This window comes from Protopterus annectens, chromosome 11.part0, assembly GCF_019279795.1.
Source record: "Protopterus annectens isolate FY-2018-M chromosome 11.part0, PAN1.0, whole genome shotgun sequence".
Taxonomy (NCBI): domain Eukaryota; kingdom Metazoa; phylum Chordata; order Ceratodontiformes; family Protopteridae; genus Protopterus; species Protopterus annectens.
The window spans coordinates 332,346,153-332,355,690 of record NC_056745.1 but is presented as its reverse complement, the minus strand read 5'-3'; the positions used below and the strand labels follow the sequence as shown (position 1 = coordinate 332,355,690).

The following is a 9,538-nucleotide window of genomic DNA, read 5'->3' as shown; positions in this document are numbered from 1 at the left end:
TACTGTAAATGCAGTGTACAAAAACTTGGGAGTTACTGTCAGAGTGCTTTCATTATTTGTACAAGTGTCCTATATCTGCTGCAGCAACTGTACAGGAATCAAATTGGCTACTGCGAACAGTTGAAGATCATGAATTTAAATTTTGGCTTGCTGTTTTCCATTGTATAATGCCCCATGTTGACATTCTTTACAGGCAACTTCAGTGTCATACCACAGATGCAACCACTGTTGAAAAGGATGTGCATACATTTTTGAAAGAAATTGACGGTGTCAAATCAGGTATTGAAGGTATTGCAGAACAGTATCTACAGGCAGAGAACATCCTGTCAAGACATAGACGAGGACCATCAGCTTCCCGACCACTGCATGAGACATTGTTGATTTCTGCAAAGGAAGTGTGTGATGTTAAAGTTCCAGGCAACATCATGATTTCAACAAACTGGCCATCGTCAAGCTTCTCAGCTACTACTGCATGAAAAGTTTTCAACATACATAAGAGTGTTTCCAGAAGATCTATTCACAGCAACAATAGACAACTATCCATTCCTGTTGAGAGGACAACTTAAAAAGGAACTTGGAGTGGTGCATCACCATGAAGACTTAGCAGCAAGTAGCAGTGCAGTCCAGATGTTAAAATTCTTGGTGGATAACTCATTAACCAGTGTGTTTTCAGAGATTTACAATGTGTTGTTGACTATAGCCAACACACCAATGTCAACTGCTGAGGCAGAAAGGTGTTTCTCAACACTGAAAAGAATTAAAACATTTCTTCGTAGTACAAAGGGTCAAGAAAGAATTAATGCATTGGCTATGATTTCCATAAGAAAGGAGTTAACACAGAGTATAACTAACTTCAACCAAACAGTTATAGATTTGTTTGCACAAAATAAAGACAGATGAATGGACTTTATCTATAAGTAACAAACATGAGAAATACCCAGAGGAACACAATACAGGCTCTTATTTGGTCATGTACTACACTACTACAAGCACTTATTTGGAACCAGGCGGGATCACGTGAATAGTGTTTGTGTCCCTTTTGAGTGAAAACGAGGGGGAAAAATAAATTTAGTATGACCTGATGTGTTCCAGACCAGACCACAGCTTCTCTTCAGGTGCAAAAACCCACTGTGACCAGATGTGTTCCAGACTAGACCACAGCTTCTCATCAAGTTTGCAGCATACTGCAAAGGTAATTCTTCAAACCAACCTGTATATACATGTAACAATGTGCTGTGCAGAGTATTAAGCATGCACCATAGTGACTGAGCATTAATTTCATGTAAATTAGTAAGCATGGCCAGCATTGATCCCACTGTACCACAGCGCCACCCCTTACTAGTTGGCCACATCCCTTCCTGTAGGCCCCACCCATTCAGCAGTCTCCTGCAGCCCCCTTTGATTTGAAGTCACCAGCCGCCACTGAAAAGGAGGGTTTAAGAATAAGTATTTAAAAAAGATGAAAAGGAAACAGAAAAGGAGTTAATAATAATAAACAGGTTACACCAACGTGTAGAAGAAAGAGAATACTACCAATAGTATTCAAGATGTACTTGATGTACGAGAACTGTAAAAAGAGTTCTTAAATCAGTAAAGGGATAGGGACTTAGTTCAAAAAAGTCGTTAGAGAAAGGATAAGAACAGGATTAAGAAAAAAAATTTAACAGGTTTTCTTAAATTTTTAAAAGAAACATCAAATAATCAGCAACTTAACTTGTTCAAGAGCACTGGTAACCATGTCTAACAGGGAAAGTGGCAAACAAGATCTGAGGTAACTGGGATTGGTGCACTGTGGGTAAGGGATAAGCTTGAGAGTTTTTTGGTTACTATGAGCTATGGTAGCAGATCAGTTGGTTCCAAGGATTGGAACCAAACCCACAGGATGAGAATCGAATGAAAACTGACAACATCTGATCAAGTGAGTTTTACAGGAGGCAAACCCCACTCATACCACCCCTGGAGAAGGATTCTCCTCCCACACCTCCTTACTTTAAAATAGTTACTCCACAGCTGTACAATAAAGCAGAAAAGTGAATAAATTAAATGCAGCACATTATGGCCTTTTGCAGAAATCATAAATAAAATACCAAATGCTTTCCTTCCCGGTCCATAATAATGCAAGATGGAGACATCTACATCTGCATACAATCCCCACTGCCATGCTCAAAAACAAGCAACTCTACCACATCCACAATCAATCCGCAGAACATACAACTAACTAGTCCACAAAGACACATAAGAAACATGCTGAATCATATGCCAACTAAATCACATGCATTCAACCCATGTATGTATGTGTGTGCATCTCTCTCGCTATCTCTCGATTAAAAAAAAAAAAAAAATATATATATATATATATATGCAGATAGATATAGACATAATTATAGTGTGAATGACCAAAATGTCAAACACATAAAAATCAACAAAAACATTTCAAACATTCACACGTTCATACACTCAAAACACCAAAATTATAAAAGATCTGAAAAGGAAATTTCCTTTTGTAATCTAGTGGTAGTACTATGGAAAGGGGCCAGGGATAGTGTTAGTATGCATGACAAAGGCAGTGCAGGGAACTCCCTGCACTGCCTTAGCCATGCATGCCAATCTTACCCCTACATCTTACCTTAAAAACAAAATTATGTAGCACTATTACTACACAAGACAGCAAGACTGACCGTCTCTCTCACACACACACACACACACACCACTAGATCTATCCGCTTACCTAACCTCTTACTCTAACCTTAACCCCTAAGTACTTAAATAACCACTAAATCTATTCTGTCACCTAACCCTAAATCCCGCGTAGCCCTAATACAAACCAGCTTACCTGTTTCAACATTACAGACATTTGACAAAGCAGACATATATATGTATACATATATATATATATATATATATATATATATATATATATACACACTATATATACGTGTGTGTATATATATATATATCTATATATATATATATATATATATATATATATATATATATATATATATTAAAATGGCTCCCAAGGGCAGTTAGCTTAGTACTAATCTATGAACCTATGATACAGAGATATATATATATATATATATATATATATATATATATATATATATATACATATATACATACACACACACACACACACACATATATATATATATATATGTGTGTGTATCTATTCTACAACAGAATTTGGAGGTGTAATTTCCTTCTTTCTAATTGGTCAGATATTCTCCTTTGTAGAGATTGGCCTTGTCTCCTGCTGATAACCAATGAATAGTCAGTTCCATTCTTTGAATGTTTACATTAGAGTGATTTAATAATGTACCATTTATTTTACTACATTATCGTTTCTGAAGAAGTACTAATGATCAATAAAGGATGAAAGTGCTTAAATATCAGGTCAGCCTACGAGTGTTTTTTTGTTTCTCCATTTAACAACTAAAAGTTCTTTAGTCATAGTTTTATTTCTTTGTTGAGCCTTTAGTCGGTTATTTATTGATATATATATATATATATATATATATATATATATATGTGTGTGTGTGTGTGTGTGTATATATATATATATATATATATATATATATATATATATATGTGTGTGTGTGTGTGTGTGTGTGTGTGTATATATATATATATATATATATATATATATATATACTTGTGTGTGTATATATATATATATATATGGGTTCACTTCAGTTCACTGAACTTTCAATTCACTGACTTTCATTTCACGGACACCATTTCACTGAAATTCATTTCACTGAAACGTCATTTCACTGAAAGTTCATTTCACTGACAAGTATTATTACATAGTAAATGGAATATGCCCCTTCCCCACTGTAGTGCGACCCTGGAGTTAGAATATATAGTTGGGGGGTGTGAAACAGAGCCCCCACATCGGAAGTGTGGGGCAGCCCCACTACTTTTTACTAAGCAATATTATATCAAAACGTAAGAATATTATATGAAATGAAGTGGGGCTGCACCCCACCCCCGATGTGGGGGCTCTGCCCCACACCTAACTATATATTCTAACCCCAGGGTGCACTACAGTGGGGAAGGGGGAATATTCCATTTTATTGCTAATAATAGTTGTCAGTGAAATGAAGTTTCAGTGAAATGAAGTTCAGTGAAATGGTGTCAGTGAAATGAAAGTCAGTGAATTGAAAGTTCAGTGAACTGAAGTGAACCCATATATATATATATATATATATATACACACACACACATATATATATATTTATGTGTGTGTGTGCATGTGTATATGTGTGTATGTGTGTGTGTGTGTGTGTGTGTGTGTGTGTGTGTGTGTGTGTATATATATATATATATATATATATATGTGTGTGTGTGTGTGTGTGTGTGTGTGTGTGTGTGTGTGTGTGTGTGTTTATAGATATATATGGGTGTGTGTGTGTGTGTGTGTGTGTGTGTGTGTGTATATATATGTATATATATATATATATATATATATATATATATATATATACCCGCGGAGGTGGTGCTGCGGTAGCATTGTCGCCTCACAGTAAGACGCTGTCCGGTTCGATTCTCAGCTAGAGCATCTTCTGCATGGAGACATGCATGAATGGGTGTACCTTCGTTGAAGGTTGTGCGTCAGGCCTGGCAAGCCGGTACGTAAAAATCAACTGCCAATCATTAGCGGACCGCTGTGGTGACCCCTAACCAGGAAAAGCCGAAAACATATATATATGTATATATATATATATATATGTATACACACACACACACACACACACACACACACACACACGTACAAATATATAATATACATGTGTATATACATATATACACATATATGTCCGTGTTAGATTATGTATGCATATGAAATAATAGCAACCAGGGATATTACCTGTTCCACATACAACTAGGTAGTGTCTCCCACAGGATATGTTACTGAGGAAAAACAAAGAGCACTCCCTAGCACAAGAGGAGGCAGCCCTCCCAGGCAATTAATTATAAGCAGCCAGCGCTAAGCTAACAATAGGAATGCATATTACTACAGATCCTTCTGGAGTGGACCAATAGAGGAGTCTCAGCTAAGACAGCTTGTGGAGAAGTTAGAAGAAATATTCTAGTAGAAGAAAGGAAACCAGATGGTGGCTTATTCCTGGTGAAGCTGGTGAAGGAGTATTCTAACCTGAAGAAAGAAGACTGTTGTTGATTTGCAAAATAAACCCAATTATAACCTTAAAATATGTCTCCAAGACTGCTTTACTGTGTATACCAATCTAAATTTGCAACAATGTAGTGGGGTGTGCGCGTGTATGTGTCTGTTATGTTGGCATACTATTTTAGATATCAGAAACACTGTTTTGATGTCCTACTGTCTATTTTAGATATCAGAAACACTGTTTTGATTTCCTAGATATACACTGTTTATTAAGGTAGAAATCAATGGTGATGTATAGACATCTTATTGTAGCAAAAACATGTAACAGCATAGTTAATAAGGATCACTTAAAAACTGTGGTTAAGAGAAGGGCTGATTCCTACAACACTAATGACCATGTGCCTCTGACAGGGATTTCCTGACCAAGACTACCTGTTCTGAAGAAGTTATGAATTTACATCAGGAGTTAACTGTGGGTTAAATGATGAAGTGCCAGGAGCCTAGCTATGGATTTATCCACCGAGTATCTGAAGCCTAGCTGTCGATTTAACCAAGAAGTATCAAGAGCCTAGCTGTGAATTTATCCAAGGAGGATTAGGAGCCTAGTTGTTGGCTTACCCAAAAAGTATCAGGAGTCTAGCTGTGGATTTATCCAAGGAGTATCAGCCTAACTGTGGATTTATCCAAGGAGTATCAGCCTAACTGTGGATTTATCCAAGGAATATCAGGAGCCTAGCTATGGATTTATCCAAGGAATATCAGGAACCTAGCTGTGAATTTATCCAAGGAGTATCAGGAGCCAAACTCGATGTATTTGAGACAGCCAGATCAGGGCTGCTGTACTCAAGCTGTGAACTATATGGAATGTTGCGTTTTTACTGAAGGACTTTAAATGGATTTGGACTGCAAGTAACTAGAAGCAGAGATGGGAAATGTGCTTGTTTTTCAAGTTAAAAATTATCTTAATTTTTGGATTCTTCACTTTAAAGGAACAGTACTCAGCTAAAACAAAACTATCACGTAATAGTGTGTGTGTATTCCCTTTAAATCCTCGAATTACCATAACATTGACTCGCATAACAGCAAAATGACTTCAAAGAAAATTTAAATGAATGAACTCCCGGAACACAGTATTTCGCCTCTGGGAGACTAACCACTTGGCCACCATGGCAAACTTTGCCCTTTTCTCCACTACAGTATGATTTCGGAGTTGGTATATTTAGTTAAGGGGGGGTGAGGGGTGAAGCCCCCCACTTTGGTGGGTTTAATTTGCTTTGTTTTTTGTTTTAGTTACTGGTGGCCAAATGGTTAGTTTCCCAGAGGCGAAATACACTGTTCTGGCAGTTCATTCACTTAAATTTTCTCTGTTATGCAAGTCAACATTATGATAATTCATTGTTTTGACATAAATCTGTGTGTGCATGCTATAGTCACCCTTGCTGTTGTAGCCCAGATCATGGCTGTAAAGGGACTACGGACCAGCACACTTGCTTAGTTAACCCATGAATAATGGAAATAAAAGAAATGAGCGTCTACAAGGATCCTATTAGTGTTCCTTCATAGAGTACTGAATATACAACGGCACAGCCTTTTAGTGTACGCCAGTGTTTTAGTGCATGCCAGTGTTTTGTTTTTATTTCACTTTAGCAGAAAATCACTGGGTATTTCAAACAGCTGCTGCTGATGACACCAATACGAGGGAAGAGAGAGCAAACTCCTGTTATAGAGACATTTCAAGGTCTTAGACATCTGTTTTTCATCTATTCCCTTGTTCCTTGATAAGACTGTTTCAATTCAACCTGTGGCTGCATGTTAGAAGTTTGTCCTTAATGTGCACAGATATCCAAGAAGCATAAAATGTTAAAGGTTCTGAATATCCTGATTAATTTCTCTGCATCCACTTTGAAGAGAATAAACATGAAATCATGGTTTCCTTTTGTTGGGCAGCTAACTATGATGTAATTGATTTCTATATAGGTAGGTGAACTGGTTAATTGTTTATTGTAGATACTTTTCATCCCAAAATTGTCCAAAAGGCACAAAGGCAATGGTTAAGAAATGCACACAAATACATATAAAAGATAGATTGATAGAAAGATTGGCAGACCATTCCAACCATAATATTTTTGGGGAAAGGAAGAAAGTACAGTTGTAAAAATAAACTTACAATAACAGTAGATATTCAATTGGTCACTGATTTATCTAAATGGGTTATATACCACCAAGGATCTAACATCTGGCCAGCTTCCAAACCTTCAGGGCACCTTCCAAGAGTCTAAACTGCATGGCAGCTCAAGTTGAGCTGAATAAAAGACAGTTTGGATGCCAAGGTCTTCACAGCTTCCCTGCCAAAAGAGTAAGGGAGACCGAGCACTAAAAAGACAATGCTAGGAAGAACAAAAAATAAATAGCCATACCATGGCGTAAACAACACACTAAAAAACAAGGGGGGGGTGGACAGGAGGGAACAGCTACTGCAGCAGTGATCATATGAACATCTACTATTATGGGAAGTTTACTTACACAGCTGTACTGTTTTCATCACATTAATCAGTGCTGCAACAGCCTTAGCTGTAAGGGTAGATTATCCTAGCTTACTACATTTGGGAGGTGGAAGGGGAGACTCCAACAGCCCTGCAGAATGGTCCTATCAAAGCCTGATTTAGACCTAGAGAAGGTATCAAGTTTATAGTGCTATATAAAAATATGTACAGAGGACAAAGTTACTGCTTCTAGAATACTTCTAGATTCTAACCCTTTCAAAAAAGCCATAGATGAAGCTAAGGCCCTGGTACAGTGGCCCTTGACCCTGCCTAGAATGGTTATGTTGTGGCGAGTATAACAAAAGGTTGTAACCTCGGACAATCACTTGGAAACAGTCTGCTTTGACACAGGTCATCCCTTCTCCTTACCATCACAAAAAAATTAACAACTGATCCAAAGATCTGAAAGATTTATTTCTGTCAAGATAGTTCCAGAGTTGTCAGTGGACATCCAAGGTAGGAAGTATCCTTTCTCCTTCATTTTTAGGATCAGGAAGGAAAAATGGGGGAATGGATAGTTTGGCTTAAAGAAAACTCAGATTCCATCTTAAGCATAAAAAACAGCTCATTTCTCAAAGAAACTCTGTCTCTGTAGCAATGAGATACAGCTGACTCACCATAAGAGCTTCCAACTCGGATACTCTTCTTGCAGAAGGTCAGAGCAATCCGTAACCTTGTTTGCCATGTTAAGAACCTCAGGTCATCCAGAACAGATGGTTAAAATGGAGGAAGTGTTAGCTTCTCTGACACAAAATTAAGATTCCAAGAAAGGGCCACTAGTTTTCTTTGAGGCCTCAAGTAAAACCCTTTTCAAAAACATTTTGACATGAGAATGCCTTGAAACACAAGGCTCCATTGGCAGAAGTGCTGAAATGGCCAATAAATGAACCTTGACAGAGGCCATAGGATAGCAACTCATGCAAATATTTTACAACCAGAGAACAAGTAGCCCTTAAATGGTTCCTGGCTGAGTTGTTTACACCAACTAGAAAACCTTTCCATTTGCTAATATATGACTTTCTCATGGCAGGCTTTCTTGTCTCCATTAGCACCTGCTGCACATCTTCAGTAAACAGGTGCCTAAAGGGAATTAAGACACTTTTATCCAGGCAGTCATCTAAAGTTGATTGGGGTTAGGTTGCATCAAACACCCTTGATCTTGTGTGAGTAGATCCACTCTAAAAAGAAGGGAAAACCACTGTTTTCTGGGCCAGAAAGGGAGCCACTACAATAATATTGGGGATTCCTTCTGAATCTTCAGAAGTACCCTGGATATCTGTGGAAAGGCATACAGGAACATTCCAGTCAAAGGAAAAGAAAAGGCATCTGTATTCCATGCCTTCTTGCATGGAGTTCTGCAGCAGATTCTTGCCAGCTGATTGTTTATAGAGAGAAGGCAAATGAGTCTACTAGAGGAACTCCTCACAGATTGATCAAATCTTGGAAGTCCCCCTGATCTAGTCTGCATACATGAGGGCCTGCCCTTTCCTGCTCAGCTTGTCTGCTACACAATATTGCTCTGACAGAATTGCAGGATGATTGTAGACTGAGACTGTGCAGTAACATGGCTAGTCCGCAAAGACAATGCTAGGAAGAACAAAAAATAAATATCAGTAAGGAACCTGGCTCCCCCTGCTAGTAGATGTACCACAGGACTTGAAGTCCTGTTGACCAAAGATAATTCAAAGAGTAGACTGGCTTCATAAGGACAAGCATCTTTTTTCTATTTATGTGCTTTCATCTGTCCTAGGTGTTCCATATACCTTGTATTACTATCCTTCCTGAAACTGCTCCCCAAGCAAAGTCAGAGGTGTCTGTGATAACTGACTGTTCTAGAATAGGAAGGGAGAAGGGGAGACAT

General features: G+C 38.0%; 1 protein-coding gene across 2 annotated transcripts in view; it reads right to left on the bottom strand.

Moving 5' to 3' along the window:
* Positions 1-9,538, bottom strand: part of SLC41A2 (solute carrier family 41 member 2) — a 1,208,246-nt gene that overhangs the window by 381,043 nt on the left and 817,665 nt on the right. The window lies entirely within an intron of this gene.